Here is an 11,462-nt window from a genome sequence, read left to right as displayed (position 1 = left end):
GACAGATGGATAGCCGTGCCGTGACAGGGTGCGTTGAACATTTCCACTGAGAGGATGGGAGGTAGCCACTGACAACGGTGAAACCCTTGCATACAGCTTGCCATGGAAGGAGCCTTGCGTGCTTGAAGAAGAAGACAGTAGGAAAGCAGAGATTCAGAAGATGGAGCATCTCCAAAACCTCAACCTATTCTCTATCACTGCAAAACAAGTACTCATTTCATGTTCTTTTACTTTTCACAATCAATCCTGATAATTTCTGATATCCTGACTAAGATTTACAAGATAACCATAGCTTGCTTCAAGCCGACAATCTCCGTGGGATCGACCCTTACTCACGTAAGGTATTACTTGGACGACCCAGTGCACTTGCTGGTTAGTTGTGCGGAATTGCAAAAGTGTGATTACAATTTCGTGCACCAATAACCAATAATAAGGCACACGTTTGCAACTCCCCGGCAACGGTGCCATTTGACGAACGGTTTCTTGAGTGGTCTAGAATTTTACGAATAAGCTCTCGTTGAAAGTATAGCTTCTAAACCAACAAAAATCCTTTCGTACAAAAAACTTGTTTGTCACTAAAGCAAACCCAGTAAAATTCATAACCGAAGTATTTAAACCTCGGGTCGTCTCTCAAGAAATTACAGGGAGGTATGATTTATATTGGTTATGGAAAAGTATCTTTTCGGTGTTTTGAAAGGTTTGAACAAGGAATTTAGATGGCAAGAAAATAAATTAATAACTAGAAAAACTCTTGGCAAGGTATGAGAATTGGAAATCCCATCCTAGTTATCCTTATCAGGTGTGATGAGAATTGTTTATTGTTCCTACTTAGTTAACCCTTACTAAATAAAGGAAAGTCAAGTTGACTAATCAATTTGATTCCTCAGGTCCTAGTGAACTCCTATGGAAAGACTAGCTTTAGAGGGATCCAAATCAATAAGCAAATTTCAAATTTCAATCAACAACTGAGTTTGATAACTCAAGTGTCACCAATTACTCAACCAAAGCAAAGGGAGAAGAAATCTAAATTAAATTAAAAACATCCATAACATAAATATAGGAAAGCAATCTTAAATCTGAAATACCTCAATTTGTATTAAATAGGAAATCAAATTAACATGGAGTTCATAAACCAATATTGAGAAAATAAACAAACTCAAGTAATAGAATAAATAAAAGTAGAAGAGAACATAAATTAAAGGAACATTGAATCTGAAATTGAGAAGAAACAATCCTAAAGCTAAGAGAAATCCTAAATCCTAAAATCTAAGAGAGAGGAGAGAGCATCTCTCTCTAGAAAACTACATCTAAAAACTAAAATTGTGTAAATAATGAATGTTGTCTTGAGTCTCTGCATCTTCCCTTGCTTTAGTCTGTGTTTTTGGACCGAAAACTGGTTCAAAACACGGCCTAAAATCTCCCCCAGTGTTTTCTGTTAATTCTGCAGATCACGCATGTCGCGCATACGCGTCAGTCACGCGTTCGCGTCGCTAGTCGTTTTGGCGTGTCACACGTTCGCATCAAGCACGCGCTCGCGTCATATTGCAGAACTCCAATCCACGCGTACGCGTCAGGCACGCGCACGCGTCAGGCACGCGCACGCGTCACTTCAATTTTCTCCATGTCGCGCGCACGCGTGAGCCATGCCTGCGCATCACTGCTCGCTGGTTATCTCCTTTGTTTCTTGTGTTCCTTCCATTTTTTTAAAGCTTCCTCTCCATCTTCTAAGCCATTCCTGCCCTATAAAGCCTGAAACACTTAACACACGGATCACGACATTGAATGGTATAAAGGAGAATTAAAATACACAAATTAAAGACATCTAGGAAGCAAGTTTTCAACCATAGATCAAGACTAGGAAGGAGTTGTAAAGCCATGAAAATCATATGAATAAGTGGGTAAAGACTTGATAAAAACGACTCAATTAAACACAAGATAAACCATAAAATAGTGGTTTATCAGTGCTTGTTATTTGTTATTGTATATATGTGAATATTGTTAATATATTTGCCTTTTGCTTCTTGGTTGATATACTAATTTATAGTCTAATTCGTTGGATTATGAGGCGACATTGACGGAGACCTTCAAGTATACCCATACTTTGAAGGTAAATAAGGAGAGATTTGCTGACGATTGGTCTGTGGCCCATTATGTGAGTTTATATTAATCCTAAGTTTCAACTTTATTTGGTTTAAAGCCAATTATTTAACTATTATCCTAATCACAACTAACTTGTATGACGCACGAGGAGTACACGCTGAGGTTGGAGGCCACGACCCAGTAATCTTAGTCGCCTAGTAGGGCTGACGAAGTCGGCTCCAAGACCTCAGTGGTGAATCCCGACAGGATTTAGCGCGAGTTCGCCTCAAAACCTCATAAGAATCACCGCTTCGGGTTGGAGTCGTTCTTCACCAGTGGCCTCCGCTCCTCCCGTTGGTGGCTTCCTCTGCCTCTGCCTCTGTCACCAGCCCTGCTGATCCCTAACAAGTTGTTGACCTGAAGGAGAAGGTGCAAAAACTAACACATGAGCTTCACCAGCAGGCGGAGTAATTTGAACAGAGGTATCGAGAGATTCTTGCACGCGTTGCCGTCAGCTCAAACCTGACGGAGAAGCAGGAGTAGCTTGAATGATTGCGACAGCATATAAAGGAGTACAAGCAGCAAACATACGTTGGAGGCAGTGGCGCTGCTAGTTCTAGTGGTGATCCTGGTGGGGCACCGGTGACAACACGTTCTCCGTCGCCTTAGTAGGGGGACCACGATGACGAAAAAGATTACCGAGATTTGTAGGATTTAGGGTTTTACATATTTTCCTTTGTCTATTTCATTGTATTCAACATTTGTGATATTTTATTTCATTCAGACCATTTATTTTTTAATAAAATAATTTCTTGATTTCTGATAATGTTAAATTTATGCTAACACTTTTATTAACAAGATTCTACTAATTGTGTATTAATTGTGCCAAAAAAAATTTAAAAATAAAATTAACATTACAGTAAGATTTACTATCGGATAAATTCGACAATAAATTGACGCCTAAACACGTGAAATGGTGTCAAAGTTACTGTCAGATGTATCCGACGGTAACCATCAACACGATCTTGCCAAATCCATTAAAAAGACCGATGAAAAATCCGCTAGTAATTAGTGTCGGACAAAATAAGTCCGCTCGTAAGCAGTTTTCGGCAACGTTTAAACCGTCAATCCAAGGATGACGGTAAATCTAACGGTAATCTATTTAGCGAAAGATTTATTTGATTAATCTGACGGTACTCATCATTTTTCTTGTAGTACAACACATTTGCAAATGTGATACGTGCAACAATAAACATGTCTTATCTCATTTGCAGTGAAATGAAATATATATACACATATTTTGTTTACACTATAAACGAGATAAGTAATGTAATGAAAATCGGTAAAAACGCTATAGATTACCTATATGGCTATATCCGTAAATAAATTATTTATTTTATGCATTTAAAAAAATTCATTCTTTTCGTCTCTCTGTTAATAAATATTGTGATCTCATTTATTGCTATAAATGCTAAATTGAATAAGTCATAATTACTTTTGATTTGGAATTAAATGAGAATAAAATTAGATATTATCTTTTTCATTTTAGATATATTATCTTTTGGACTTTAGATACTATTTTTATTTGAGCTTTAGGGTTTAGTGGGTGCCATCCTGAAATATAAATAGTGACTTCAGAGTTTCGGTCCCCAATATACGAAATCCACCTTTGTCGTTCTTTCCCCCATCAGAAGAGTCACAATTAAACCCTATTAAAAATACAGAAGGCTTTGGTTGAAGAAGATCGAAAGAACTACAATACTAAGACAATCCTTCCATCAATTTCTGATTTCTAATTTCTTATTTCTATGAAAAAGGTATGCCTCTGCACTATGATCTTTTTTTATGATTCAATATTAATGATCTAAATTAATAAAATAATTTATTCCAATAAGTAGTATCAAAACCATCAATAATTTAATCATAAAAAATATTTAGTTTTATTTTGCTGAATCAATATATAAATCGATGTATATATGTGTTCTTTACATTATGATATTGGATATATATATATATAATACTCATCTAATTAATGATTTATTCTGAAATATTGCTAAATTTTGATTGTTTAAAGATTTAAATTGTGTGCAATTAATTTGGTGTAAAGTTAATTGATTATCCTTTTGGGATATAAAAATTATTATGTCTATGTCACATATGCAAATATTAATCTGCCCAAAAGAAGATTTATATTTGACTAAGTTATGTGTACATACTAATAATATTTGAGTAATAAAAAATTATGTTTATTATTTATGCAAACAGTAATCGGCTCAAAGAAAGTTTATTGTTTGGAAAAATAATAAGCATTACACACTTTTGTTTATTTTCTGTTAATTATGCGATAATTAATTGGCCCAAAGGAAGGTTATTGTTTGGCCAATTAATAGAAAATATATGCGATAATAAATACATTGCGAAGCTTAAGTTTCCATGTGCGCATTCAGTCGGTCCAAAGAAAGACTTAATGTGCGATAAAAATTTTGACAATATTTGATTACTGCAATGAGAGTATCACTTATAGTTAATTTTTCTATCCAAAGATTAAAAATTAATGTTGTTCTAAATATCTCAATATGGATTTTTTCCCATTATTTAACTAATGTTTACTGCATGTTTTTTATTCTAATCCAAAAACTATGACTTCAGCTACTAATGTTTCTGTAAAAATTAGCAGTATTCCTATATTGAATGGTTCAAACTTTAAGGTTTGGCATGGAAATTGTCCTCGGTTGTATGGATTTGAATATAGCTCTTCGAAAGAAGAAACCCACTTCCACTCCAAAAAATCTCAATGAGGTTAAAATAGAGAAGTGAGAGAGTTCCAATCAGATGAGTATTATAATCATGAAGCGCTTAATTCCTAAGGCATTTCGAGAATCAATTACTGAGGATAAAGATGCCAAACAATTCTTGAAAGATGTTGAAAAATTCTTTGTTAAGAATAAAAAGGCAGAGGCAAGTATCCTTTTGATCAAACTTGTCTCTATGAGGTATAAAGGTAAAGGGAACATAAAGGAGTACATTATGAAAATGTCTCATCATGCTTCTAAATTGAAAGCACTAAAGTTAGAGTTGTCTGAAGATTTACTCGTGCATTTCATTTTGATCACCCTTCCTGTACACTTTGGGCAATTCAAAGTGAGTTCTAACACTTTGAAGGACACTTGGTCCCTAATTGAGCTTATATCTCACCGTGTACAAGAAGAAGAGAGGTTGCAGCAAGATAAGACTGAAAGTGCTCACATGGTTTCATCTTCTCAGTATAAGAGAAAGCGTGATACTACTGCGGATGCACCTTCTCAGCAGAAAAATGTTAAGAAATAGGATCAAGTTTCAACTTGTTTCTTCTGTAAGAAGGTGGGACACATGAAGAAGGATTGTACCAAATATGCCACTTGGCGTGTAAAGAAGGGTATGATTCTTTCTTTCTTTATTCTGAGGCTAATTTAAGTTATGCACCTATTGATACTTTGTGGGTAGATTCTGCTCCTACTACTCATGTAAGTGTTACTATACAGGATTCCTGTAGAGCCAATCACCAAGTGATGCTGAAAGATACATCTATGTGGCAGACGGCAATATAGTTTGAGTTGAAGTTAAAGGAACCTTTAGATTATGTTCCACGAGTATATTTTACTTGGATTTATTAGAGACATTTTATGTACCGTCATTTAGATGGAATTTAGTTTCTGTTTCTCGTTTGGACAAATCGGGTTATTTTTGTTCGTTCGAAAAGAATACAGTCAGTCTCTTTTATAATTCGAATAATATTTGCTCTGATCATTTGGTGGATAATCTATATAGGCTTGATTTGAATTCCTATAATAATGAAATACTGCAAACAGGTACAAAATAAAAACTAAATGAGAATTCGGCATTATTATAGCACAAACACTTAGGTCACATCTCTAAACAGAGAATTTAGAGGCTCGTGTCAGATGAAATTCTTGGACCCTTAAATTTGGCGAAGTCTAAAGTCTGCATTGAGTGCATAAAGGGAAAAAGGACAAACGAAAGGAAATTAGGTGCCGAGAAAGCTAAAAAGATGTCTTAGAACTGATACATACCGATATATGTGGCCTATTTCCTACTATCTCTTAGAATAGACAACGGTATTTTATTACGTTCATAGATGATTACTCTCGTTACGGATATCTATATTTAATTCATAAAAAGTTCCCAAGCCTTGGATGTTTTCAAGTCTTTCAAAGATGAAGTTGAACTTCAACTTAGAAAAAATTAAAAATTTCAAATCTGATCGTGGCGATAAATACTATGGAAGATATGACGGTTCAGGTGAGCAACGAGACTTTTGCTCTTTTTCTAGAGAAGTGTGGTATTGTTCCGCAGTACACCATGCCAGGCAAACCTAGTATGAATGGTGTTGCAGAGCGAAGGAACCGAACTCTTAAGGACATGGTGAGAAGTATAATTAGTCATTCTTCCTTTCCTAAATCACTCTGGGGAGAAGCCTTAAAGTCCGCAGTGTACATTCTTAATAGGGTGCCAAGCAAAGTAGTTAACAAAACCCCTTATGAAATTTGGAATGGAAAAAGGCCCAGTATAAAGCATTTGCATATTTGGGGATGTCCAGCTGAGGCGTGACCTTATAGGTCACATGAAAGAAAATTGGCCTCAAGGACAACTAGTTACTACTTTGTTGGCTACGCTGAGCGTTCACATGGGTACAAGTTTTACAATCCTACATCAAGGTCTATTTTTGAAACGAAAAATGCGAGATTTCTTGAAGATGTTGAGTTTGGGGATGGAAATATTAGGAATGTTGCTTTTTATGAGAATTCTGTAACTGATAATGATAAGGTCTTTGTACCAATTATTGTTGAAGATACAGTTATAATACATGAGCACAATAAGAATCCTACTGTAGATCAGTTACAGTATGATAAACCCCTATTTTATGATTCATCTTGTACTTAAATTGAGTATTTTTATCAACTCTTCACCCACTTATTCATATGAATTTGCATGATTTAACAATTCCTTCCTTATTATATGACATATGAGAAAACATGTTTCCTATGCTTTAAAAATATCAAATTTAATTATCCTTTATTACCATTCGATGTCGTGTTTTGTGTGTTGAGTACTTTCAGGTTTTATAAGGTAGGAATGACTTAAAGGATGGAAAGGAAACATTCAAAAATGGAAGGAAAGAACAAAATAGAGTTATTGAAGAAACTGGCAGCGACGCGTCCGCGTGGATGACGCGAACGCGTGCTTTGCGAAAAGTGGCATCTGCGCGAACGCGTGCGTGGCACGAACGCGTGGCTCATGCGAAACACAGATGACACGGACGCGTGACTGACATGACCACGTGGAAGAGCAACACTTCAGATGACGCGACTGCGTGACCCACGCGGACGCGTGACATGCGTGATCTGCAGAAATTGCAGAAGTTGGCCCCAGCAACTGCTGGACCCTTTTTGGTCCAGATCCAAGCCTAGAGAACAAAGATTAAAGGCTATAAATTGGGGAATCCATCCATTCATCAATATAGAGGATACAACATACATTCATACATAGTTTTAGGTTTAGATGTAGTTTTTAGAGAGATAGGCTCTCTACTCTCTCTTAGGATTTAGGATTAGAGTTCCTCTTAAATGATTTAGGATTTGTTCTTCTCAATTTCCAGGTTTAATATTCCTTTTATTTATTTTCTCAATTTGGTTTATGAACTCTTTATGTTTAGATTAATCTTCTATTTAATACAATTTGAGGTATTTTAGACTTATGATCGCTTTCTTTTATTTATTATATAAATAATTTGGATTTTCCCCTTTTGGCTTTGGTTGAGTAATTGGTAACTCTTGAGTTATCAAACTCAGCAGTTGATTAATATTTGAAGTTTGCTGGTTGATTTGGATCCCTCTAAAGCTAGTCTTTCCTTAGGAGTTGACTAGGACTTGAGAAATCAAATTAGTTGGTCTACTTGACTTTCCTTTATTTAGCAAGGGTTAACTAAGTGGGAGCAACGGATAATACTCATCACACCTGATAAGGATAACTAGGATGGGATTTTCAATTCTCATACCTTGCCAAGAGTTTTCTAGTTATTAATTTATTAATTCCTATAATTTATTTCTCTTGTTCAAACCTTTTCAAAAACCCAAAAATACTATTTTCCATAACCAATAATAAATCATACTTCCCTGCAATTCCTTGAGAAGACGACCCGAGGTTTGAATACTTCGGTTTATAAATTTTATTGGGTTTGTTACTTGTGACAACCAAACATTTGTACGAAAGGATTTTCTGTTGGTTTAGAAGCTATACTTACAACGTGATCATATATTTGTGAATTTTTTTACCGATAGAAAATTCGTTCGTCAAAATGGCGTCGTTGCCGGGGAATTGTAAACGTGTGCCTTATTATTGGTTATTGTAAATATTTTTCTTTTACTTGTTTATTTGTTTTTGTTTTCATTTTCTCTTTCTATTTCTAATAGCTACTATGAGTTCTCACCCCTCTCGCTTTGAGTTTGGTTCTAATTTTGTTGAAAGGAATGGAAGCTATAACAAGACTATACATCACGGTCAAAGCAATCAAAGATGGATGGAGCCAAGAGGATCTGATCAGCCCTTTAGGCAACAACACCTTCCAATATATCATGGACAAGGACCATTCTACAATGCATACCAAGCTGATAGATATGGTGGACCCCCGGGTAGTTACCAACAAGCCCCACCCTGTGCTCATAGACCATCCTCTCAACATAGCTTTGAACCACCACACTCACAAGCTCCTTTTCACCATTCACCACCGTATAATCCTTATCCACCCCAATTCTAATCCAATTACTCCCAAGAACCACCACTTCCCTATGTACCATGTCCATATCCATCACCTCAAGAATCACAGGCTCGCTTCAAAGAATCAGTATATCAATTTCATGCAAACCTTCATCAACTGGAGCAAGCAATAAATCAATTATCTTCCAAACATTCAGACACTCAAGGAATCCCCATGACTTCATGTGGAGAATCTAATGAAGAACGTAGCATGAAGGAGATACTAGAAACTCCAGTGGACAGTACAGAGCATGACTGCGTACTGGAACAAGTAGAGGAAGCTCTCATTGTAGAAGAAGAAGAGTTGATTGAAGACTTAGGAGACGCTGAACCTCCAGGGGAATCCAGAGTTGTGGATAATTCTGTCAAGGACGTTACAATTGATGCTAAGAAGGATAGTGCACAACCCCCAAAGCAGGTATCTTATGAAGAACTGGACGGAATAACCCAATACACAAGTTTCCTTGATGATGATAATCACAAGTCAAGTTCTCTTAGTAATGAACTTGCATCCGCAAGTGAATTCTTGGAGATAGAAGAATCTTCCCCAAGTGAATACGAAGATGATACAGAGGTAGACTTTTCTCAACCTCCCAATTATGACTCAAGTGATGAGGAAGATATCGAAGACTTTGACCAAGACATTGTTGAAATGGAAGAAGTTTGCAAAGAAGTAGATGAATTCACAGAAGGCCACAAGGGAGTAGAGCTTGCAGAGCCACTGGAAACACTTATCCCAAGGCCACTACCACCCAACTCCAACTTCAAGTGGGTAAAATCCTTGACCTTTATCTTTACTTTTTCACTTGAATATGGTTTACTTGAAACAGATGGCCAGCTTAGAGCTCTCTGCGGCTTTAAGAGCAAAAGGGAAATGACTTGCACTCAGAGTTGGTATGCAAGATTCAATGAGGTTTCACACTTCAATTTGAGGTGCAAGGATTGGTGTCAAGCTCAATTGAAAGGATCTCGAAAGCTGTTTGGTCACTACAGTGAGAATTTAGATTACTCGCCACCCGGCTGGAAAAATGCAGATCAAGACAAAAACGGGTGTAAAAATAAAGTTTGGGATCCTAGAGTCTAGTTTGACATTCAGCACACTGGAAGCCTGGAAACCTGTTTGAAACTACTCAAAGGCTTTACGTGCCTTGTTTGGGACCCCGGAGGATGCTGGCATTCCAAACACTGGTGAAGATTCCTAGATGAATTCAAGCACAAGCCACCATAACAGAAAGCTCATCAAATGTCCAACTTAAGGACTTTAACTAAAAGTGCTAGGTGGGAGACAACCCACCATAGTATGATCGTTCCTTTTCCATTTTAATATGTTTTTTTTTTTTAATTTTGATTGAACTTGGAATTGTGCATAACATTCATTGCATTCTGCATACTGCATAAAAAAAATACCCCACGCGAGCACGCAGGCCACGCGTGGCCGTGGAATAGAAATCGGCGTTAAGATCCAACGCCCAGAAAATTGGGCTGGAATCGTGCGGCTGGTGTGCGTTTAGCACAAAAAGTCCCACGCGTTCGCGTCCCTGACGCGAACGCGTCACTTGCACAACACTCATTCCACGCGAAAGCGTGAGCAACGCATCCGCATCGCGTGAATATTATGGCCCCTTAAATGGAAACAGAGAGTTGCGCCAAAACAACACTAGAACTGTGCGTCTAACACAATTCACAGTGATGCGTTCGCGTGCCTCACGCATCCGCGTCACTCATCTTTTACCCAACTTACGCGATTGCTTCAATCACGCGACCGCGTCATACCCCTTTTCCCTTAATCATGCGATCGCGTGCCCCACGCATTCGTGTGGATTTGAATCCACTAAACTAAACCACGCGAAACCCTACCCGTCGACCACCACCAACACCCTTACCTCCCTCCCTTCTCACCCACTTCTCCCTCCGCCATTAAACCCTACCCGAGCCCCCAATCACCGAGCCCCAACCACCGTGCCGCCTCCCATCACCTCCGACCACTACCACAGCCACCACCCTCGCCCCCTTCTTCTCTTCCATCACCCTCCTTCACCATACACCAGCCCCACAAACACAACCCTCCGCCACTGCCCCCATCCGAACCACCGCCATGCCACCACCGTGCCACCGCCGTGCAGCCACCAACGCCACTACTCCTCTCTCTGTCTCAAACTCTGATCCTACCCACAACAGGTTTCGCCGAACACCGTTCCCTTTACCAGTTCATTAGTTAGTTAGTTGAATATTTTTCAGATTCTGTTCAAATTAGGATAGTTAGAGATGCATGATTGTAGTGGAATTTAGGTGGTTAGGTAGCTAGGATGTGGTTATTGGATTTAGGCCTGATAATTGCGCCGTTCTTGATTACCTGTTTTATCTATTTCACAATTTTGATCTGGCTGTGATAATAATTCTGTTCATATGATGTTCTTCATGTTTCATGCTGCTATTACACTGATCTTTAATGTTCCTGCTATTTGTGACTCTTTGCAGCACTTTTTCATCTCATATGAACTGTTTTTCTTTCTATTTATTACTTGGGAACATCCAATTTTAGTCAGAATGTTGCCTAATTTTTTGCAACT

The sequence above is a fragment of the Arachis duranensis genome, chromosome 9 (genome assembly GCF_000817695.3).
Source record: "Arachis duranensis cultivar V14167 chromosome 9, aradu.V14167.gnm2.J7QH, whole genome shotgun sequence".
NCBI lineage: Eukaryota > Viridiplantae > Streptophyta > Magnoliopsida > Fabales > Fabaceae > Arachis > Arachis duranensis.
The sequence above is the reverse complement of the archived record's forward strand: the minus strand, read 5'-3'. Positions refer to the sequence as shown.